Here is a 26,842-nt window from a genome sequence, read left to right as displayed (position 1 = left end):
ACCTCGCCACCTGTGGAGGAAAACAATAAACACACCTTAAAACCTGTACAGCATTGCCTAACAGTGCACACACACACACACACACACACACACACACACACACACACACACACACACACACACACACACACACACACACACACACATCTCCATAATACCTAACTGTTCATGGCTTTACAGACAGTCCCTTGTATATGTCCATGTGTTACCCCATCCTGCATCACACTTGTTAACATACCCACATTGATATCACTCATTAACGTCTCAGTTCTCTAAATGCCCACACAAGTGGCCACAACACAAGGCCTGTTACTACTTTACCTGCCTGACCTGTGTGTAGTGGCTTTACATGACCTCAGTGCTGTCATTTGGTATGCACCCTCTGTATGTCCAGACATGATGTGCATGGCCCCTATATGTGTGGGCTAGTATGTTGTATCCATAATATCTTGCACTGGTGTGTCATGTGTATGTAATGCTCAGTACATGCCAGATATGCTGCTCCTTCAGCCTATCATGTGACAACTGTTATATTTGGATACACTCCCTGGTGTTGACTAGTACTTCCCCAATGCATCTGTAGAGCTGCATACATGGGTTGTAGGTGACCTCTCTGCTGACTGTGATATTAAGGGTGTACCTGGTGTCTACCTTCCCTCTGGATGCCTGTTTCATGCTACAGATCATATTATACTATTTGCTGTCCTGTGATTACACACATGACAGGTATTCCTGGTGTGTAATGTGACAGTCCATGTCCATGTATTGTACTGTCCTAAAGGGAGGTACAGCCGTATGAACACCCCACAATCACACATGTGCATACATGGCCACCCGCACAAACACACACGTGCACACACACATCCTACATACATCTTCCTCCCTCCACTTCACCAGAGTGACCCTGCAGAGAAACTAACTAACCACCAGGATACACACACACACACACACACACACACACACACACACACACACACACACACACACACACACACACACACACACATACAGGTGTGGTTGCACAATGATAGTACACACAGTACTCCTATTACCCACCTGCCAACATGCAGAACATGTGGTACAGAGCAGCATGCAGTTCAGCTATAGTCAATCCATGATAGCAACAGGATGCATGTGCTGTGTCACTATGAGATGCCCCTTCCCCTGGACACCACTGCACCCATGTACACAATATTGCTGTGCACCTGCTCTGCACCCTGCCATGTACTGTGCACCACAACTCACAGGTGTAGTACTGTGTCAGTTATGTCAGCTTTACTTCTCAGTGCCCCTATGTTTTTCAGCAACACATACCTGGGATGATATGTGGACAGTTGTCATTGATGAATGCCTGATGCCTGATTTACAGCTGTCAACATCAACAGACCATGTTTGACAACTACAATACTCTTACACTGACAACCATCAGAGCATACCATGGCTATGGGGGGTGTAGACACCTTTATTGATTAGACACACACATCCTTGATCTGCCATGGGACCATATCACTGCTTATCTTAGCAGTACATGAGCCTGATATGTGACATATGTCCTGTACTTTCACATGCAGTGTCTACAGGTTGTATAAGGTGTGCAGCTGCTGACTGCAATGCATACACACCGTTTATCATGACGGTTTATCGCACCTTTTGTGTGTACTACAGCAGTCACTGCTCCTGGCATGGGTATACCAGCATGGGCCATCTGCATTTGCCAGTGTATGTTCAATCTGCCCTACACATGTCCCCCTGTTTTGCATGATTGCAAGGTCTACTCATGTGCACATCCCATGGTGTTCACACACTGCTGACACTATTGCTGTGTGGGTAGGGTTACGGCTGCCACAGGTCCTGAACATGACTATGTGCAGATAGAGCCATTCCTAGCATCCTTAGGATCCCTGCTGCAGTGCACTGGTGTGTCATGCTGAAACCCCCCTCCTTCAGCCTTTATGCAGATGTGTGAGATGTGTGTCACTTTGCAGTGTTCCATACACTGAACACCATATGTTGCAGCCCAGACCCAGCTGATAATGTGGACTACTTTAATGCCTTATGCCATAGTGTATCTCAGCAGCAGTTGCCATTGTCCTACAGGTATATACACTGGCTTTGCACTGGGTGTTGTTCCGAACATGTCCCTACTGTAGGCCATGTCTACCACTAGTATGTTACTCCCTGTGGACACATTCCACAATGACAGGATGTTAGTTATCATGCAGGTGTCTGACATACCCTTCCACTACCCCATCATGGTCACCCTTGTGAGACCATGCATTTCACACAACAGTACATGCACATGTATAGCATGCATTCAGGGTAGGTGTGTTAGATATGTGCATGGAATATACCATCACCATTACATGCCCGGTGTGTTGGCAAGCATCTACATAATACTCACCAGCTACAGGCTGCTGCCTTGGTGGTATCCCGGAGAGACCTACATAAGAGGGTGAGAGATGCAATGTCAGTAGCCACACCTGTGGCAGTGCTACAGGGTGGGTGGAGTATTACAATACATCAATGGTACATTCCCACGATACTACCACATTTGGACATCTGTTTATCACTACAATGCAGCAAAACAATATATCTGTGACATGTCAGATATGAATGATCTACCTGTACCAATGCGGATGTATACACAACAGTGGTCTACTGATGTGCCCTGTGTCCTTACCTGCATGCTCCTTGGACAGTGTGTGGGTGACACCCACTGCCACAAAAGAGTCCAGTGGTAGACAGCTGTCCAGACAGGCAGGTGGCACAAGGCTGGCCAGGAGCTCCTCCACACATGTCAGATGGCAGGCCCCTCCCTGTGGTGAAGTGATCCCCCTGGACTGCAGCAGCATGCCGACGGGCATTGTGACGCAGGTCAGTACAATGATGCTGGACCTGCTTATAACTGTGGTTGTGCAGTCTATCATTGAACCTGTGGACTAGGTCGTTCCACATGGAGGTCCACTCCTGCTGTTCAGGTGTGGCCCTGCCAGACAGCAGTGGATAGTGCTGGATCAAGTGTGATATCAATATTTCATTTTCTGCATGGGAATAGGTGGGTAACCATGCATGTGCCATCTTGGTTGAAAGACATAAAAATGGAAACAGGTCTGAGCATCTCATACAGCAAGGTTACCATAGTTCATATTACACAGCTCTGTCACCCCCCACCATATCTGCTTCAACAGACTGTACACACAATTCATTAGGTATGGCTACATCTTGCCTACCGGTTGGAAAGATATTGTATTGTACCCCGCTTTCTTCTATGTGATTGTAGCCATGTCCCCTGTGTGGACTCTATCATTGCTGGCCTGTTACAGACTATTCACCTGCATGCCATTGTCAGGGCCACTATGGTTCCATATATGCCAGTGGTATGGCTACTCTGCAATTGCTGCACATCTGACATTCTGTGTTATTGGGGATATCTATGCATTCTGTTGGACATGTACCAGGATTGTGTAGACTATTACTGCCAACATATGTTCTATAACAGTGACACAATAACATGTATATGTTCTATTGGCCAGCACATCCACCTCTCCAAACCCATCTTCCCATGATACCTGGCCACATCACATGTGTGTCCCAACCTGGAGCCTCCTCATATACTGTTCCAGCAATAATATCAGGTGGAACAACCCAGGGGATGTTGTCCTCCCCACCTTGGGGGCACACACAGACATGTTCCTGTCCCCTGAGGTCAGGTCTAGGGTCTGTTCCATACTGGGCTCCACAGACACATGTGGGATGTGCTACATCAGTCTGAGGCACCCAGTACACATTCACAGAGCCAACATGATCCTCCTGCTCAGCCTCCAGACCAGGCACCTTTAGGACATGGACTGCTGTTGTGAGTAGCAGTGGGTGGGAGGCTTGTTCCCATTGTGCCCATATTATGGCCCATGGGGCATCCACATCACAGACCACACACACCATCTACAGTGTTTACCCACCATGTGTCACATACCACCCCTGTAGACTGTCCTCTATATCTACTAAAACTGACCACCTCCACATGTGTACCTGACATACTTCCCCATATTCCCATTGCATACTTCACAGATGGGGCAATGTAGTCCCAACAAGGGACTAACATGTGACATACATGTCCATGTTGCACATACTGCCAGCTGTAGATATCTGTGTGTATTGCTATGTGTGCTGGTGCCTCGCACATAGCACACATCACTGTGGAAGTAATATAGGGGACATATCTTTGCAGACATATATGTTTGTGTGTGTGTTTGTATATATGAAGACATGTACATATAGGTATATCTCTATATATGTGTAGATATATGTGATGTATACATGTGCACATATATATGTCTACACATGGGTATATGTATATTTCTGGACATGCATGCTGATATACATATATATCTTTATATATTATATATGTGACATATGTACACATATGCATACCTATATGTGGAGTACATTCAGGCATCAGCTCCACAATCTCACAACACTTTCCTGCACAGCTGCACTGTTCTGCCTTGCTACAACACAGACAGGTGCCACATATGGACATGACATTAGGGGGGTATATGTAGGACCCGATTGTAGGTAACCCTATTACACACCTATGACATTCCTGCATGCTACATTACAGATTAACCTGAGTATCCTGCTAGTGGTGGGCTGTGGCTCCCACATGACCATCATAATGGCATTACTTCCACCACCAGCTATTGGCCATATAATATACATACTTCCTATTACACAACACACACTATGATGGCTTACATCTTGTGTGTCAGTGCTGACCTGCACAGTAGACAGCTATGGACCACTACCCCCAGGGACAGACACTATTCTCCATAGCAGTTGTTCAGTTGAACATCATCACAACAACACTTGATGGCACATATAAATCATTCCACATCATCTATCCCATTATTATGGACCAGGTACTACATTTTATTACATGTATATATACTTTACATACCTGTTGTGGGAATGATGTCTTCTTGAATGACAGCTAGTTAAATGCCTTTGACTTAGGTTTTTATTGTGAAGAGATTTGTTTTTCTTTCTCTCTCTCTCTCTCTCTCTCTCTCTCCCCCTCTCTCTCTCCCTCTCTCTCCAGTAAATGGATTGAGCTGCTTTGGATAGATTGCAGCCTGGCTTTAGTAGGTGATGCACATGATCAGGTGATGGCCTCTGCACCAGTCAGTGTCCTCCACTTGCTAACTGCATGCAGCTTGCTGTGTAGTACTTCCAATTACCACTGCCATGGCAACCACCTACTATAAATCCCTACATCATGTGGGTGTGGTCCCTTTACCTTTCCTGTGTGATGGACATCCTTCCTGTGTATGGGCATCAGTGTTACAGACAACAGGTAGCAAGACCTCTTACAGGAGAACTGGCACACTCAGGCCAGCTTCATATTTGTAGGAGGTTCCAGAACTACAGACAGAGTGTGAGTATAGGTGTTTTATGCTTTGTATAGTACTGGTGTTACAGGGTGTGTGTGTGTGTACATACTAGTTTACCTTGGAATGCAGTCTGTCTGCATAGCTCTCAACTGTGGGCCTATCCTCTTGGTGGCCAGAGGTGTGCCTATCATGATTTGTCTGTCCAGCACACAGGTCCTCCTGTGTTAGATATTTCACTAGCAGTGTGTGTGTTGAGTGCTATCAGTACATGGCTACATCCATTTCTGTTTCTAACCTCAATTCCCTGGCTAAGGGTACGTTGCAGGCTATCCTGTAACACCAGCGACTTGCTTAGTGTTTGGCAACAGTTTTCCACATATGGGCCTGTGTTACAGCCTCTGTCCTCTACCTACATACCAAGCTTTGAACATATGATGTGCTGTCAGGGGTTGCTCTGTAGTGGGCTGTGAGTATATCATGCTGCCATTGCTGCCCTCAATCCACTGCTGTTGTATCCCCCACACATATGGTGGGGCTGGGGCCATATATGTGTTGGCTTCACCTACACAATACATGTGTGCCCTTATGCACACCAGAAGCCAGTGTATGTAACAGTGGTATATGGCCCTGTATTATTGAGTCTAGGGGATGCACTATAAATAACCTAGGCTGTTACAAAATGTGGGGGTATCAGGGGTGAGCTGCCTTAAGATATCTGGATGTACAGTACCATACAATTCACCTATATTTACAATACTTACATAAATTGGGTTAATGCAGTTCTACTGCCTCCTGCCATACATACTGTTCTGTTTGTCAGTGTGCTTGTGATGGTGTCAGTTATGCATTGTTATGTAACAGTTACATGCCATTTGGTCAACTGAGGTCTTTACCATCTAGTGATTTTGTACAGAGTGTAGATAGAGGCTGCTGAACTATACACCTGCATTCCTTACTGATGATTGCTTGGTATCCTGTGGCCCAGTCTGTCTTTAGTATGAAAACAGTTTGAAGGGCTTGGCCTGGACAGCCAACAGTTGTGAACCTTTCCAGACTACTGTATTAGTATAACTGTTTCACAGTTGCATTACTCTGTTTATATGGATGTCAGTGTCTGAACAGCTATATGACATGGTATATAAAACTATAATAGTACACAAATAAAGGTTTTCCAGTTCTGCAAACCCGTGTGTGGTGTTTTATCCTATGACCTCTGTGGGTATATGTTGCAGGCAACAATTATCATTGTGTGCACCTTCTACATATGTTTGGCTGGAGTGCCTTCTGTGTGGAGTCTGCATGTCCTCCCCGCGGTCGAGTGGCCTTTAAAAGACATATGTGAATGGGTGTGCCTTCGTTGAAGGTTGGGTGTTGAGCTGGCACCTCGGCACCGTAAAAATCTACTGCCAGTCATTAGCAGACTGGAGTTCTGCTGTGGTGACCCCTAACAGGAAAAAGCTGAAAGAAGAAGATATCTGTATATGCATATATGTGTCTGTGTATATTTATCCTGGGGATGTTGATGGCTTCCATATTTTACATTCCCTATGGGAGCCAGACTGTACTTCATGATATGTTACCAATACCAGCCTGACATCATACAGGTGGGATGTAGTGCTGTTAACATCCTGTGCCCATGTCAAGTCAAGTCATGGTTATGGGATCTACAACACTTGGTAGTGTATTGCAGGGCGGACGTGTTTGGCAGTGGGGGGTATCCCTATTCATACAAGATGTATATTGTTTGGGGCTTCTCAATCTCATTAACGGTGCATGTGGACATATATGTTTTAGTTAATCTATCATTGTTATCTACAGATGTATGGCCATATATATATATATATATATATATATATACATATATATATATATATATATATATATATATATGTATATATATATCTGCTGACATATATATAACTATGTCCGTATATACCTACCTAGATATATATCTGCTTACATATATGTAACTTGCTGTGTATATGTAGACATATAGGTGTAGACATATATATATATATATATATATATATATATATATATATATATATATATATATATATATATATATATGTTGATATAGGCATTTGCATGTATATATGTTCATGTATATTTCTATATATGTATGTATGTATATATATATATATATATATATATATATATATATATATATATATATATATATATATGTAGACATGTTGTATCTGTTTAGATATTAATATATTTACACACACACACACACACACACACACACACACACACACACATCTAAATGTTGGAATACATTCTCTGTACTGTTGCATGACTGGGCTGGATGATATGTTTTTGAAAACATCAGAGTTATATATATCTGGCATGGCTTAGTGGTAAATTACTTTGTCTATGGTGTGCAGGGGCCTGGGTTTGAGCCTTGCAAAGGCTGTTTATTTTGTTGCTGGGCAGAAAATGGGCCATTGGATACAAAGTGATTAAGGCACTTTAAAGCAGTTGTAAGAGGGTTTGCACAGGTTTGTGCAGAGGTAAGCACTGCTAACTTCCGGTTACAGTTTCTTATACTCTGTTAGCTTCTGTATTGCTTAACCTGTGTAGGCATTGCTTACCCCCACGCAAACAGGCTTAAACCTGCTTACTGCTGCTTAAAAGGGATTACTCCTGCTTACCCCCGTGCTAATTTCTTTAAAAGAAAAGTAAAGGGGGTTGATAGGAAAGTGGTGAATAAGGGGCACAACAAGGGAAAGACAGTAGGGAAAATAGCCAAGGATGTGCAGGAAGGGTGTAGGTAAGGTCCATAGCTGCCATTTTCTTCTACAGCAACGGCTGTGCATATACACTGAATTTGGAGGTAGATTTGGACACTCAAACCCCTGGGAGAGCAGTAAGGACAACAACAATTAGTTGTGATGCCAATTAGACCGGATTACATGTGTCCAGTGGACACTTGCATGAAACGGACAGCTATGTATGGGGCGAGATTTTTTTGTGGGAACAGATTGCCCTTATTTTTTTTTTCAGGTGAGAGTGGGATGTTGGGGAGGGGTATATTGGGGGAGGTAGGTTGGGTAGGTTAACAGACAAGACAAACAAGATGCATACAGGGGCAGTATATGACACATGTGGGAGGTCAACACCTTGATGGGGAGGGGTGTTGGGATATCGGAAGACCACAAGCCCCCTAGTGGTAACAGTGGGACTGAGGTCCCCACCCATGGGCAGTCACCACTACACCTTCACAGCCCCAAAGCTGGCTGTGCTGGGGGCTGAGTCACAGAGCCAGGCTGACTCTCTAATCACGACACACAGCCCTCAAGCTGGCGTAGAAGATCACCAAACTGCTGGTCGATCTCTCTACAAACCACGACCCTGAGCTGGTGACGAGTGACAGGTGCCTGTCCACGGGAGCCCCATCTCCTGAGGTAGTTCCACTTGAAGGTGGTGCAGGACCAACGGATAGGGAGGACCAGGGTTGGGCCTCAGACATGCTGGTGACCGGTGCCACGGCCAGCTGAGGTGGGACAGGTGGGTCCACTGGGACCAGCCTTCCCAAACAAGAAAAAACTTGAAAACATCAGAATTATGTATATCTGGCATGGCTTAGTGGTAAATTACTTTGTCTATGGTGTGCAGGGGCCCGGGTTTGAGCCTTGCAGAGGCTGTTTATTTTGTTGCTGGGCAGAGTGCTATAGTGTTTAGATTTCATCATCATATGTGGGTTAGAAATAGTCAACACATTCCAGAGTTAGGTATAACAGCATGCATAGATATTCCCATTAACCCAGACACCAGATAAGGAACAGTGGCATAGCATAGCAAACAGAACACATGCATATATGGGACCACAGTGATAATAAGTACAGCATGCAGGTACATTGATAACACCATGTCACCAGTGTTGGAATAATTCAATATAGCACATGCATGGGAACCGTGAAAATATTTATCAAACAACTGGACATTATCAGAGTCATTACATACCAGTTAGGGTGGGTGTGTTGATTATTGTTGGAGATATGGTGGGATAGAGAGAAAGATGTCAATTAACAACTAGTATATTCCTGTAGTCCACATTACTTTACTAGTCAGTGCTGTTATCTGTACCTTACAAGTCTTACTACACTACCCTATAGCTTAATTTGGACAGTGATATGGCTGTCTTCATCATTACACATGAACCAGTTTTACCTGCAGTATACACCTCTTAATGGTATACCTGTGGAGGGAATGTTTAACAGTAACTAACTGTTTCTACACATACTCCCGGATTCCAGGATGATGTCTTGCACATATCTATCCAACTCTTTATGCACAGACTCTGGCCATGTGTTGACCACATGCTGGTGTGCTCGAACATATCTAAAATATTGCCCTCTTCCACCTTTAGTGACCTGACACACACATATACATGCTTTCCTACACAGTTATATTATGTAGCACAGTGTGGGTGACAGTGACCAGTGATACTTTATTATTCAGAGAAACAGTAACACTCACATTTCCCTACAATACCAGAGTGAAAAGTACCAGTACAGGTTATAATGGTCTGTATTTCTCAGCACAGTGTTTGTATCCAACTTACCTGTGTGAGCAATGTTTGTTAGTGCTACCTGACTGTTGCCACACAAAGTTCCAGATTACACATTAGTATTATGCACATACATCTCACTCTGTTACTGTACACACTCTGGTCACAGCTTGACAACATGGGAGTGTAGATAGGACATACTTGAAATCTTACTCTCCTAAGAGTTTTGGGGGTTGCTACAGTGACAGGTGTACTCTCATGATGTTTGACAATCACTTGTATTCCCTGTTTGCTGACTAAACATCTGAGATCATCCCACAGACTTACCAGGAGGACAGGGGGACAGGCAGGAGATATGGGCACATATATTGGACATCCTGGCCTCATCTGAACAATTGTGGGGTATATCTCTGTATGCAGCTTAATTCCACTCCCAGGATTCAGACCATGGCTGTGTGTGCTGCAACTGAAACACTGTCCATCACAGTTGTGTCTGCTATATAGATATAGCTGTATATCCCCTATCTGCTTTCTGTCTTATTAATCTCCTTTGCTTTTGCATTCTGACCTTATATTACAACACTCATATACAGTTTTCTAGACAGTTATATGTTGTTGGACAGTGTGGGCAACAGTGATGTATAATACCTCATTATTCAGAGCAGCTGCATATCATTCTTGTATTTCTGGGCACAGTGATGGTATCTGACAGATCTGTGGGAGGAATGTTTATTAGCACTACCTGAATGTTCCCACACACAGTAACAGATTCCACATTACTATTATGCACATACATCTCACTCTGTTACTGTACACACTCTGAACACAGCTTGACAAGTTGGGGTGTAAATGGGACATATGTGACTTCTTAGTCAATAATGTATTGGGGAGTTGCTAATGTGCCAACTTTGTTCTCATGGCTGTGTCAATCAGTTGTATTTTCTGTTTGCTGCCTCTACATCTGTGATCATCCCACTGATTTCCCAGGGGGACAGATTGATAGGCAACATATATGGGCCACTTTAATAGACATTCTGGACATATCTGTACAGTTGTGGGGTATGATTCTGTATGCAGACTATTACCACTGGCAGGATTCGAACCGTGGCTGTGTGTGCTGTTGCATGTGCTATTTAATTTTTGTTGTCTGCATTTTCCCTGTTTACTGTCTATGTGTCTCTCGGTTGTACTAAATGGCCTCTGGGGATTACACCTGTCATATACAGGCATTCCTACACATTCAATTTATGGTGCATGGTGTGGGTAACGGTGCTTAATACCACATTACTATTACATGATTGCATATCTACATTACCGTATGATACCAGGATATACACATGCAGTCCAGCAGTTAGACCTGTTTTGTCAGGCTATTACACTTTTATTGACTTACAAACAATATGAGACTCTTCCTGCCATATTGTCTAGTGTATGCAGTACTTGCCTTGAACAATACAGGTTTTATACAAGCAATTAATTTACTACTACTTTTATTTTTATTTCCTTTGACAGTAAATTCATGAGTATTACTGACCTGCCTTGTGTCGCAACCTCGCAAGGTGACTGATGTGGGCCTCCTGGTTCACAGCCCACTCCATTGCAGCTCTGGGGGACATAAGAGGAATATTTAGCCATACTTATCCATGATATACCTGAGCTGGCAATTATTACACACATACTGGGGTGATACTTACACATGACTGGAACATCACTTGCCGCTCTAGCCTCTTGGAGTCACTCCTCCAAGAGGTCCCCTTATGCCGCTTCTGGTCAGCATAGTGGTGCCTGACCTGCTCACCAGTTTGGGGTATACCAGTGGCACTGATGAGGTCACGGCCGAGATGGTCCCAGGCCTCTGCCTTATATTGGGAGCCCTGGTACTGGCCCTGCAGCAGTCTCTGATCATGGTCTTTGATAAGGAGTCCTGCCATGACCTTGGACTCCTGGATGCACCAGCGCTGCGCCCGAAAGAGCACACCTTCTCCCTTTACTGCCATAGTGCCTGCAAGGGGAAGCTACAACCAGTTATGAGATGTATTCCCACCTCTTGGGTTTAAGTAGGACTGATTTCCCACACTTTTCTGTGATTGGCCAGTTTTGAAAAGGCTACGCTATGGGCAAACCTGCTTACCTAGGGTTGTAATTGTTTAAAGGGTTATACCACTGGGCACAATGAGTTATCTGCCCTACACATTGCTTACATCTCCTAAGCTGCCCTGTGCAATGCTTACCATTGCCTACATTAGACTTTGCATTATAATTCCTTTTTGGCATTGAGTTATTATTCATTACACCTTATATGTATGCCTGGTATCCATGATTAATTTGTACGTGAACTCTATGGGGTCCTTGTGTTTTATTGGGTACTTCTGGGCTTACTGCTGTACTCCAGTTCACATAATTATGTTATGTAGTGGGTTGTGGAACATATGACTGCATAGTGATTCCTTTCACAGGTTCAATTCTGTATTACTATGGTGAGGACTTGTTTGCTGATACCTCATTCTTCTGTACTTCTGTGATGGCTTGGTGGTTAACTACTGTGACTATGGTGTATAGGGTCCTGGGTTTGAGACCTACATGACTGTTTATTTTGTTGATGGGCAGAACAAGGGCCATTGGCTGCAGAATGATTAAGGCACTTTTGAGCCATAAACAAACTTTACAACAGAAGGAAGAAACTGTTGCAGAAGAGAGTAAAATCCCATGAGTGGTGGAGCTCCCTGGTTAGCCTCAGCAAGAAGCTGAGATCCCGTATAAGATCCTCCAAACCTAGCTACGAAAACAAAATCACCACTGATTCTAGGGGCAACCACAAAGCATTCTATAGCTATGTCAAGAATCTCAATGGCAACACCCAGATCTACTCTGAGTTACAGGACAGCGGCACGAAAATTACAGAACCAATTGGTATTGGCAACATCTTGGCAGATAGGTTCAGTGCTAACTTTACCCCCCTCTCACCCCCTAAAGGGCCCATATCTATACAGGAAGAATGCAGAGTCCCTGTAATCACAAATACGCAGGTAAAAGCTGCACACTCTAAAGCCAAAAACACAGCATCCATTGGTCCGGACAACATCTCAGGCTGGATTTTATATGAACTGGCTCCCCACCTAAGCACCATGTTCAGTCATAGCCTCATGTCAGGCTTTGTGCCCACTGAATGGCGCAATGCAATAGTTATCCCACTCCACAAAGAGGGAGCCACCACTAATCCTGGGAACTATAGCCCTATTAGCCTGACGAGCCTGGTCTGTAAGGCCATGGAACGTATCATCATGGAACTCATAAACAAAGACATTGGTAACCTCCAAACACTGGACCCCACCCAGTTTGGGTTTGTGAAAGGCAGATCATGCCTCCTGAACCTGATTGACTTCTTTGAGGCAGTCACCAAAGTCGTTGATGAGGGTTAGGTGGTTCACACAAAACTATCTTGATCTCGCCAAGGCTTTCGACACCATCCCCCATTCTGGAATTATAGCTAAACTCATTAAACTAGGTATAAATTCCTACATCACAAGATGGGTTGCCAACTGGCTCACTGACAGAACCCACACTGTAAAAGTTGCAGACTTCAAATCTGACTTCAAACCAGTGACAAGTGGAGTACCACAGGGTTCAGTCCTGGGGCCTCTCCTGTTTGGTACCTACTTCTCTGAAATACAGGCTAACACAGAAGGCCTTTAGCTAATGAAGTTCACAGATGACTGCAAACTAGGAGCCATAGCTGAGTCCACAAATAATGTGGACATCCTCCAGAAGGGCCTCACTGAGACAGATGCTTGGTGTCAGAGCCATGGCCTCAAGCTCAATGCCAAAAAGTACATTGTCATCCCCTTTGGTAAAAACTCTGTACCCATGAACTACCACATAGGCAGCAGTCTACTTAATGTTGAATGTGTGATAAGAAACCTTGGGACCCAGGTGGACAGTAGTCTCTCTTTTGATAATCACATCACCACAGTAGCCAGGAAGTCCTTCTGTGTGGCACACCTCATCACAAAAGGGTTCTCATCCAGGAAAAAAGAGGTCATTGTTCCCCTCTACGCAACACTCTTTAGACCCATTATAGAGTACAACGTCCCTTTTGGAATGTACCTCACAAGACATCTGCAGCAGCTGGAAAGGCCACAGGAGTACCTCACAAAGAGGATTACTGGCCTCAAACAGATGCCCTACACTGACCGTCTCAAAAAACTCCAGCTTTACTCCATAGCATATTGCTTACTCTGAGGGGATCTCTGCCTAACATATAAAGCTATGTCAAACCCAGAGCTGCTGGACATGCTACACCTAAAGAAATCCCAATCCCTCCAAGCTACATGCTCTGGGGACATAAGCCTTGTCACCACAATAAACAGGACATGCTGGAGGGATAGATTCCTGTCCCAGAGACGTCCCATACTCTGGAACAAGCTACCCATCTATGTCAAGCAAAATTCCTCATTAGCACTCTTCAAGAAAAATCTTGATGAGTGGATGGGAAATAGGAAATACACTCCAGGAATCACTTCTATGGCTCTGCTCAACAGGGGCACAGGAAAATAACCTTCTTGGGTGGCGTAAGCCAGGGAACCTTGTTGGCTAGGCTTACTTAGGCCCTTGGGCCGATAGCCTAGTACCTAACTATGAACCTATGAACATATGAAACTAATAGTTCACTTTTACTATCTACATATACAATACTTGGTACATGCTTTATCACAGCTTTTTCATATTTTAAAATAGTATCTATGTCCAAACCCCATTCTTAGTACCCCTCTCATATTTAACTTTCACAGTATTAGAAATTGAATAACACATAAATGAAAAATAATTTTCAATTTTTTTAACTCAATTTCATTAGTGCAAAACTAAACAGTTTTTTTTAAATTGAGTCCCTTGCCCAGAAAATATAAATTCATCCCATGATTACCATTCCTTCTTCTTTTTCACCATTAAACAAAATTATTTCCATTAAGTCTTCAGTCTCAAATGTTAAGTCACAACATGTCTCTTTTCCCTAATTAATCAAGGATCTAATGGCTTTTGTTTCAAAACCCAAAGGTAACATAAATTAGCCCATATAAAATATCTGTTATTTCTTCTTTCTTATATGAGCAACAAACTTTTTTTAAAATAAAGTTTACAGTATGTTATATTCTTCCAACTGCATCAGCATATGATTTTCCAGATTGCATTCTACCTGTAACCTTATGTCCATCCAACTCATGACTCACTTCCTTTCCACGCAATTCACTGTCCATTCCAAAAATCTTTTCCCTCATATCCAACCACAAAATCTCAGACTCTTCTCCAGGATCACATTTGTACAATAAACTAACCAATTTTTCATCAGGCAAACTTCCAGAAGCAATTTCAGTTACAATGACTTCTTCAAAATCCTGATGTTTAAAGTCAGATAGATGCTCACTAGTCATACTATCCACTCACATTTCAACAGTTTTCTGTCTGACTGACAGAATCACACTATCACTATAGAACAACTCTTGTTTCCCTCCCTTAGTACATAGCTTCTCATAGCTGCCTCTGTACCAGGAACAGAAGCAGGAAGCACAGCAGCAAAAAGTTCCTCCTCACAACAGAGTATGTGTTTTTTATTAATTGTTACAGCTTATATACACTATTTAGATTATTTACATAATATACATTATTTATAATTATTCACAATTTACATCTACAATATAATATGATCTCATATATTTCAATTATTATCCCCTTTTTTCCACAACCAAAATTATATTTTCTTCAAAATTTCAGATAATATCCATTTCCCATTAAATTTCATCTCTCATCCCATATTGTCCATAAAATATAAAACATTTTTTATCAATTTCTTTTACCTCTTTTCATTTTCTGTTACCATAATGCCCACATTCTATCATGTTTATATTTATATTTACTGCACCTTTAAAATCTTTCAATATCTTATTTTCACACACTTTCTCCAACAATTCTCTCACTCTAGTACAACTCAAAAAACATGCTCTGTTGTTTCATCCTCCCCATAATAATTACACACCCTCTCCTCCTTGTAAGACATATTTGCTTTTACAGGTAATTTACTTATTGTCAACCTCCACATAAAATCCACATAAAATCCCCACTTTTATACATTCTTTTACACCATGCAAGTCTTATTTTAATTGCATTCCTTTTTTTCAATTTCTAAGTTCTTCTATGGGTAAACATAATAATGTTCATTTATTACATTTAAATACTGTTCTTTTCTGATTTTTTTCTACATTTTTTATATTCAGTTTCCATAATAAAATTTTATTCTGATACTCATTTATATCTTCATTTACATTATTTTTACATCTTTTTCCAGATCTTATTCTCTCCCAAAAATCTTTATATTTAATTTTCATCACAACATCTATTAAATTCCTGTTTTCTACTTTTAATCCTAGCAAAGCTTTTAAAGATTCAAGGAAGCTGTATGAACAACAGGATTAATTAGAACTAATCCTCCTTCCTCTTCCTTAACATACAAAGTTCCTCTTCTAACTGGATTCAGCCTCAATCCCCACATAAATGAGAATACAATTGACAATAACTCTTTTTCATACTTAGGGGGAATCATTTATACACTTGCTAAATAGGCCAGTTTACCCAAAAGAATAGAATTTATTAGATATACTTTTTTCTTATATGACAGTCTATATGATTTCCAAAACATACATCTCTCTTAATTTTTGTATAATTTTCTCCTACTGTTTTTCTCTCTGCATATTTGTTTCAAATATTATTCACAAAATATCTATAACCATGTCATTAAATTGAATACCATCTAAATTACCCATAAACTCAGTTCCTTTACTTTTATCTTTGTTGATGCATAAACCAATCATGTTTAAGTACTTATTTAATTTACTAATTCCCTGTTCCATCCACTCCTTATTCTTAGTAACTAGAACTATTCATAGTAACTAGAACTATATCATCTGTGTAAGTAAGAGTTGATGGAATATGTAGTCCTTCTGTTATTTTATACCTTGCCATTTTCATCTCTCTATTTGTGTTATTAACAATCACATTCATAACTAATGTGAATAAAATGCTGCTTGCTGGGCATTCCTGCGTTATCTCGCATTGTATTATTCTTTCTTCAAAGTCCAGGAAGCAGGTATAGAACAACTAAACGCACTGGTAAACCAACACAAAATGAAATCCAGTAACAAAAAGGCACAGCATGACCATCCATGTAAAACAAGGTTTATTACTTCAAGCTTTCGAGTTGAAACTCTTTTTCAAGAATGAATCAGTACATTAAAAAAACAGAATATAGAAGACCAGCCAATCACATAACATATCTCATAAACACATTATATAATTACATAATTTACATAATTAATATAGTTGACTAAGTCTAGTTCACTAAAAAAAACTTCACTACAAACAATGGTCAACTTAACAAATTTCATTGCTGCCTAAAAAGCTCCACAGGACAACTGTAATACTCTAACTAACATATGCTTGTCTTAATTTCAAAATGGGTTTAATACTATTAATTTTATTAAGCTCTGGATAGACATCAGATCTAAAAAAGTTTATCCATTTGTATTCTGCTCTCTCTATGGCATTCACAATGCCCCCTCTTGTTTTTGCAAACTGCAGTATCATAAATTTAAATGTATGTTCATTTCCACAATGTAAAATATACTTACTAAGTGCATTTGTCTCACCCCCCTTCTTATATCAGATAAGTGGGATGCAATTCTCTCCTTGAATTTACAGTTAGTTTTTCTAATGTAAAAACACAAACACAGAAATATAAGCAAAATACAATAATTAGATAGTACAATAGTATACATATACTAAGATGCAGAATGCACATCATCCAGTTAGTCTATATAAAAGAAGTACTCAATACTATTTTCTAGTAGATACAAATTCAAAAAAGAAAATCACACAAGCATTTCAGTAAAGATAACTGCGAGAATAATAAAATTAGTACTGAGATTTCCTTTATCTGTATATATATATATATATATATATATATATATATATATATACATATATATATATATATATATATATATATATACATATGGTTCCACTTCATATCATCGAATTTCATTTCATCGAATTTCAAAACATCAAGACCAATTCGTCGAAAACCCAAATAGTCGAAAACCCATATCATCGAATCTGAAATCATTGAAAACTAGAAAGCAACTAGAAATAACATCCCAGACACTGTTTACTACATTTATGCAGGGGAGAAAGCCGCCCTGCACCCACCATGAGGAGGGCTCTGTCCCCCCCACCCCCTGTAATTAAATATACCAACTCCAAGGTCGCACTACAGTGGGGTTAGGAAATTACCTTTTTCCCCCACTGTAGTGCAAATTTGGAGTTGGTATATTTATTTATGGGGGTGTGTGGGGGCGGAGCCCTTCCACTTGAGGGGTGCAGGGGGCCTTGCCCCCCTGCATAAATGCAGTACTAACTCTGTGGAAGGTTATTTCCAGTTGATTACTAGTTTTCAATGATTTGAGATTCGATGATATGGGTTTTCGACGATTTGGGTTTTCGACAATTTGGTCTCGATGTTTTGAAATTCGATGAAATGAAATTCGATGATATGAAGTGGAACCATATATATATATATATATATATATATATATATATATATATATATTGTTATGAACAGTAGTAACACTGTGGAGAGGGAAAAATGAGGTAAGGAGCAGACAGTATGGTGGGAGACTTATAGATATCTTGTCAGTCAGGTTTGGTGTAACAGCAATGCCAGTTTTTGGATAGATGTTCAAACAGTAGTTGTTTGAAATTGGTAGATTCAGGTGTGTTTTGGAGGGTGTGGGATAGAGAGTTCCATAATATGGCTATTTGATTTGAGAATAAGGCTTCACTATGAGCATTGTAGCTTTGTTTACTGTGAGCATGTTTCTGTCTGCAGAGCTTAGACTTCGTGGGCATGAGTATTGAACAGCAAGTTCCTTGTGGGATGGGCAATTGTCAGGATGGAAGATGATATTGTGTGTGAATTTAAGTTGGTTGAGATAGGGAAGGTTAGTTAGCTCGAGCCAGTTTAATTTATGTAGAGCAATGCAATGGTGGATTTGGTGGGGAAGATGTATCTTTTCCCCTATTGCAAATAATGTTTGTACCCCATAATTTTTTCTGTTTGTTACCTTCTTCTCTGTTAATATTCTCATATCTTTTAATATAATTACATGCATATCAAGTGACACACAGTTCTAAACCACCTAACCTTCTTTCAGTATTCTTTGTGCTATTAACATTTATAGATATAATTTTCAGCTTCCTGTAAGTTTATTACCTCCTTTTACCTTTATCCTTTCCCCTTTTTATTTTCTTTCATAATTACACTTTTAAATTTCTTTTTTTCTATTTTCCACCCTTTCCCCTATTGAATTTCTTTTTTCCTCATACTAATTTCCAGTATATATATCCATCTTCGCTTATTTCTTGTACCAATTCCTCCCCTTCATTATTTTCATTTTTTTCCATTTATTACTTTTCTTTATTGTTCTCTTAGGTTCAAAGGTTTATAGGCTGGTACTAGGCTATTGGCCCTAGAGCCTATACAAGCCTAGCCATAACAATTCCCTGGCTATTTCTTCCCACAATATTTACTTCCCTGGACCCCTGTCTAGCAGGACGACTGATGTGATCCACGCAGCAGCCTGTTCTTCTTGTTCATGATCTACACTCTTTTCTATATAATATACACATTCCTGTATCTGTTCTTGTTCTTTAAATTCTATGGTCTTCACAATCTACTCAATCATGCCCTGTTTGCCCACATTTTATACACACTGTATCACATCTCTTAGCTTCATGTCTCATCTTTCCACAAATAAAACATTTTCTTTTATCGCAATTACTTATTAAATGATCAGCCTTTCCACAAAAAAATGAATGTTTTAGATTGTCCCCTAAATTTAACAAAACCTTTGTTACCTTCTACATTTATTACACATGGAATATGTATATATTTTTTTCATTTTCCATATTCAAAATCATTCCACAATCCCATCCCCACAGTCCAAAAAACTTCTGTCATCATATATTTTTGTGATGTCCATAACTTCTTTACATACAGTCTTTAAATAGTCCTTTAATGCTTCTTTATCAATTTCAGTTCAAAATTGTACAAACATTTTTTTTGTTTCTCTATTAGATATCTGTATTACATAAGAATTCCAAGGATTACACACTTTTTTACTCTCAAATTTCTCTAAGAAGTTTTCCATATACTGTCCTGTCCTGAACAAAATGTCATAATATGTCTCTTTATTAAGATGCATAAAGGCTCTTACCTCTTTTGGTGAAGTACATAAAGCTGCAATCACCGTATCCCATATGTTATACCTTTCAAGTTATTTCTCTTCTTTGCTGCTAAGCCTCACCACAAATTTCTTTCGTGCCATCTCAATTTCTTCTTCCATTTGCCTCTCTTTTTTTTGCTGTTTGTGCATATGTTTTTTTCTTTTCTGTGATCACCACCTCCTCCAGTATTTTATCCATATTTTTGCCCCACAATGCTGCCATCTTCCTTTCAGGTTCACTCTGGCTCAACATTTCTTTTAACTAGACATATCGCAAGCCTCCCAATTGGAGGGTTGAAATTATACACTCCAATTTAGATCCATTGCCTCCTTCAAACAGACCCTACTGAAATAAATATTTTGAATCCTGTGAAGGTTCAACTATCTTTCCTTAAAATTTTTCTTTGTTTCAATCTTCTTCTCCACTCTCGCTGGCTTCACTAAATCTCTGACCACATTTTCTTCTAGTAGTGAGCTATTTTCAAGCTCTGCTACCTTCTCCAAATCCTCTCTCCTTTCTTGATGATTGTGACAAAAGGTGGTACTGCCAGCTAGCTGGAACTTTGTAAATAATTATATGTTGTTGGGGAATATTGAAATGATTTATATAAGAAGCTTGTGTTACAAATGTATTAGAACCGTATGCCATGTGTATATCAAACTGCATGTACAGAGGTGTGTGTGTTTGAAAGGTATTTGTAAAATGCTTGTGTTTAAAATGGATCCACGGTGTGCCCTACTGGAAGAGAACAGAAATGTACATGCACTACTGATTAAATGTATATATTTTAGCAGTGGAAACTGGAACACAGGAGGGTGACTTTAGTCCAGCAAACTTCTGAAAAATAACTGAAATTGAATTACTTTATGGCTAGGCCATAAAAGATTGTATCTTTCACTTGTCAATACAGCAAGAGACACAATGTATATACTAGGAAACTTTCTATATTGTCATTAGGATGAACTAATTACAAGTCTTGAAAGCATGAAGGAACGCAATTGTTTTATGACTTCCAGCATCTACCAGAGATCTGAGGAGAAACCCTTGTCTGTATATTTTTACAGGAAGATGCTAAATACTACCAGTTTCATTAATGATTGTTTTGCTTGGGAACTAGGAGTCAGATGGCAAAAAATGATGACATTCTGCAATCTATCCAAGCAGTAATATTTTAGATATTATTTTGAGAAGTCTCTTAGTGAGGTAGAGCATTCTGCATTCTGTCTTGGACCTCTCCAAAAGAAGACCCATTCACCACACATCTGCCTTGCTCTATTAGTAAGTCCTTATGTTATAGTATAATTATTTTAGATTCAGTCAGGAATATAGAGAAGCTTAGTTTAGATATTTTTCTTAATTTATTTGAGACTGTCCTGCAATGTTATTGTAAATATTTCCTATGTTTTTTAACTCTGATGTCACTGTGAATATGTATTTAACACTCTCTTGTTCTTTAACTATTTATTATTAAATATATTTAAACATTTCATTGTGGCTGATCTTTGGAGAGATATTTAAGTTTTAAGAGTACTTGCATATTTATTTGGTGACACTGTGTAGGCCACTCCTAAGTCCCTTGCTCTTGGTCAAACTACCATGTTTAAGGGCCTTAAAGTAGCTGATAAGGGGTTCTGGTGGCAATGATAACTAACTGATGGTCTGGGCATAAGGGGGCATAGGTAGGTACAAGGCTATTGGCCCTAGGGCCTATACAAGCCTAGCCAAAAAGGTACCCTGGCTTTAGCCACTCAAGAAAATTATTTTCCTATGCCCCTGTCGAGCAGAGCCACAGAGGTGATCCCCAGGGTGAATTTCCTATTTCCCATCCAATCATCAAGATTTTTCATGAAGAGTGCCAATGAGGAGCTTTGTTTGATATAGATAGGTAGTTTGTTTCAGAGTATGGGAAGTCTCTGGGACAATAATCTATCCCTCCAGCATGTTCTGTTTATTGTGGTGACAAGGTTTAGGTCCCTAGAGTGTGTAGCTTGAGTGGATTGGGATTTCTTTAAGTGGAGCATGCTCAACAGCTCTGGGTTTGACATAGCTTTGTATGTTAGGCAGAGATCACCTCTGATTAGCCGATATGCGACAGAGTAAAGCTGGATTTTTTGAGACGGTCTGCATAGGGCATCTGTTTGAGGCTGGTAATCCTCTTTGTGAGTTATTTCTGCAGTCTTTCCAGTTGTTGTAGATGTCTTGTGAGGTACATACCAAAAGGGGCACTGTACTCTATGACAGGTCTAATGAGTGACGAGTAGAGGGGAACAATGACATTTTTTTTCCTGGATGAGAAACCTTTTGTGATGAGGTGTGCCACATAGAAGGATTTCCTGACTACTGTGTCGATGTGATTATCAAAGGAGCGACTACTGTCCACATGTGTCCCAAGGTCTCTTATCACACTTTCGGTGTTAAGTAGACTACCACCTATGTGGTAGCCCATGGTTGCAGAGTTTTTACCAAAGGGGATGACAATGCACTTTTTGGCACTGAGCTTGAGGCAATGGCTTTGACACCAGGCATCTGTCTCAGTGAGGCCCTTTTGTAGGATGTCCACAGCGTTAGGCATTTCAATTACGGCTCCTAGTTTGCAGTCATCTGCAAACTCCATTAGCCAAAGGCCTTCTGTGTTAGCCTGTACTTCAGAAAAGTAGATACCAAACAGGAGAGGACCCAGGACTGAACCCTGTGGTACTCCACTTGTCACTGGTCTGAAGTCATATTTGGAGTCTGCTACTTTCACAGCGTGGGTTCTGTCAGTGAGCCAATTGGCAACCCATCTTGTGACATAGGGATTTATACCTAGTTTAGTAAATTTATCTATAATTCCAGAGTGGGGGGTGGTGTCAAAAGCCTTGGTAAGATCTAGATAGGCTGTGTGAACCATGTTACCCTCATCTACGACTTTGGTGACTGCTTCAAAGAAGTCAATCAGGTTTAGGAGACGTGCTCTGCCTTTTACAAACCCAAACTGGGTGGGGTCCAAAGTTTGGAGATTACCAAAACATTAACATGCGAGAAATGCAATTATATAGATAAATTGGAGGCTAAGCTCTCTCCACCCAAGACTGGAACAGGCAGTCATGAGGAGAAGGTTAACACTTGCACCACAACTCCAGCTTCACATAGACATACTAAACCAGCACTGGCAAAAAATACACAGAAATACACAAAATCATACTCGGAGGCTCTAAATAAAAACCTGCAAAAGCATCAGAGACCTCCAAAGCAGACACCCAAAAAACCTGCACCTCCCGTCACAAACCAGACAATACATAAAACACAAAATCAGTGTGCCACACAATCACAGCCTTTAAGGCAAAATAACATACCTAACACACTAGTAATAGGTGACTCTATAGTCAGGCACACTGATGTTCCACTCACTAGGCTGGACAAGGAGAAGGTTACTGTTAGCGGCCTGTCGGGAGCCAGAATCCGCCACATAACACAAGCACTCAGGTCACTCCAGAATAAGTGCAAATATGACTCTGTCATTGTTCATGTTGGTGTGAATGACCTGAGACATACCTCCCTGGACTACATGAAAAGAGACATGGAAGAGCTCTCTGATCATGTAGCCCAGGCAGGTATGACCCTGACCCTGAGTAGCATCTTGACCTCACCAAGAATGATACCTCAGTATAAAGAAAAAAAATATCAATTTCAACAATTGACTAAGCTTCTGGTGTCATTCAAAGGGGATCCAGTGTCTGTCAGCCTGGGACGACATGCTCAACAAGCCTCATTGCTTCACAAGAGATGGCTTGCACCTGTCACCCCTAGGCTTTCAAATACTGGCCAAGGCTCTTGCTGCCCCATAGTGCCTTTTTTAGGCAAGGCTCAAAAATCAAACCCACCTCTGTAAACAGCACAAATAAAAAAATGAGGGTTATGCTACTCAACGCCAGGAGTTTAAATCTCAAAATACACATGCTGGAAACACTCCTCAGTATGGAGAACGTCGACATCTGTGCAGTAACTGAAACCTGGTTCAAGGCTCCACAGAGCACCCCAGCACTAATGGGCTACAACTCATACCACACATTTTGGCCACAGAACATGGACCGAAACACAAAAGGAGGGGGTGTATTCATATTCATCAATGATACCTACACCTCCAGATTAGTGGCGCAGCATGATACCTCTGAGATCATCCATGTGCAACTAACATCAGGCAAATCTGCAATGCAAATTGTGGCCTACTACAGATCACCCTCCATGACCCAGGACCACAACTCCGCCTTTCTGGAGACACTGGAAAACATGAAAGTCCTACCGAACACCCTGATATTGGGCAATTTCAATTACCCTACTGTTATTTGGGAAAACTACTCAAGTACAAACTCCCAGGTCCAGCGCTTCCTGGAATTTATCAACGCAAATGCCCTGGATCAGCTGGTAAACTCCACTACCAGAGGTGAAAACATATTGGACCTGGTCATCACCAATATGGGCGACAGGTGTTCCACACCGGAGGTCAACCTGTCACTGGTTAGATCAGACCATAAACTAATCACTCTGGATGTCCACACCACACCACACCACCACCTCCAACCAAGGAAACCACTGTGAAAAACTTTTCTATAGCAAACTTCACCTTACTTAAGACAGAGGTGGTAAGTTTCACAGCCCCCACACTAAAGGATAACAGTGTCCAAGATGCAGGAACCTTTACAAATGCACTCTATGAGCACCTACAAGGATGCATGGATCGTGCCATCCCTAGCAAAACCAAGACTCACTTCCCTAAGAGAAGGAAACTAGTCTCGTGGACCCCTGCAATAAACAGGTTATACAACAAAAGGAGGAAACTAGTTCAGAAAAAAAGCAAATCCCAAGAAGGAAAGACATCCCTGATCAGTAGCAGTAAGAAACTAAGGTCCCTCATAAAATCCCCCAAAGCTTACTTCAAGAGAAAAATAGCCAAGGATTCGAAAGATAACCACAAAGCCTTCTTTAGCTATGTCACAGATATGCTCTGAGCTAGTGCAAAATAGCACAAAATATACTGAACCCACTGATATTGCCAACATCCTGGCAGATAGATTCAGTGCAAACTTCACCCCCTCTCACCCCCAAAAGGGCCCACAACAATACTGGAAAAGTGTAGTGTCCTGGAAATCACAGATGCACAGATAAAAACAGCCCTTTCAAAAGCCAAAAGCACAACGTCAGTGGGGCAAGATGGTGTCCCAGGCTACGTCTTGCATGAACTACAGAACAAACTAACCCCCCACCTAAACACACTGTTCACCCTCAGCCTCTCCACAGGCTATGTGCCCATAGAATGGTGCACAGCAACGGTTATTCCACTCCACAAAGGAGCGGCCACAGCTGACCTTGGTAATTATCACCCCATAAGCCTGACTAGGCTGGTCTGCAAGGCTATGGAGCACATCATCATGGAACTCATTAACAAAGACAATGGGAACCTCCAAACACTTGATCTGACCCAGTTCGGCTTTGTTAAGGGCAGTTCATGCCTACTAAACCTGGTTGACTTCTTTGAGACAGTCACCAAGGTCATAGATGAGGAGAAGGTAGTTCACACAGCCTACCTTGACCTCACCAAGGCTTTTGACACTATTCCCCACTCGGGAATTACAGAAAAACTCACCACCCTGAACATAAACCCCTATGTCACAAGATGGGTTGCCAACTGGCTTACAGACAGAACTCACACGGTAAGAATAGCGGGCTCCAGGTCCGACTCTAAACCAGTCACAAGTGGTGTCCCACAAGGCTCGGTCCTGGGACCCCTACTGTTCAGCATATACTTCTCAGAAGTACAGGCAAACACAAGAGGACTATGGCTAACCAAGTTCACTGATGACTGCAAACTGTGAACCATAATTGAATCTCCGGCTGACACGGACATTCTCCAAAAGAGCCTTACTGAGACGGGCACCTGGTGTCAAAGTTATGGTCTCAAGCTAAATGCCAAAAAATGCATAGTCCTCCTGTTTGGGAAAAACAAAACACCCATGAATTACCACATAGGTGGCAGCCCCCTTAATACAGAAAAGGTAATAAGAGATCTGGGGACCCAGGTAGATAGTAATCTCTCCTTTGACAATCATATTACCAAAGTAGTTAGGAAATTCTTCTATGTAGCCCATCTAATTACTAAAGGGTTTGCATCTAGAAATAAAGAGGTTATAGTGTCCCTCTACTCGTCACTCATCAGACCCATCATAGAATACAATGCCCCATTTGGGATTTACCTCACAAGACACTTCCAACAGCTGGAAAGACCACAAAAGTACCTCACCAAGAGGATTACTGGCCTCAAACATATGTCCTATGCAGCCCGACTGGAAAAACACCAGCTGTACTCAGTGGCATATCGCTTACTCAGAGGTGATCTCTGCCTGACTTACAAAGCCATGTCCAACTCAGAATTGATGGACATGGTCCACCTAAAGAAATCCAAGTCACTGCGAGCCACTCACTCTAGTGAGATAAACCGCGCCACAACAATAAATAGAACATGCTGGAGGGATAGATTCCTGTTACAGAGACTCCCCATACTTTGGAACAAAATTCCTAACTACATTAGGCAGAGCTTCTCACTAACACTCTTCAAGAGAAACCTTTACGA

This window comes from Protopterus annectens, chromosome 2.part0 (genome assembly GCF_019279795.1).
Source record: "Protopterus annectens isolate FY-2018-M chromosome 2.part0, PAN1.0, whole genome shotgun sequence".
NCBI classification, from domain to species: domain Eukaryota; kingdom Metazoa; phylum Chordata; order Ceratodontiformes; family Protopteridae; genus Protopterus; species Protopterus annectens.
The sequence above is the reverse complement of the archived record's forward strand: the minus strand, read 5'-3'. Positions refer to the sequence as shown.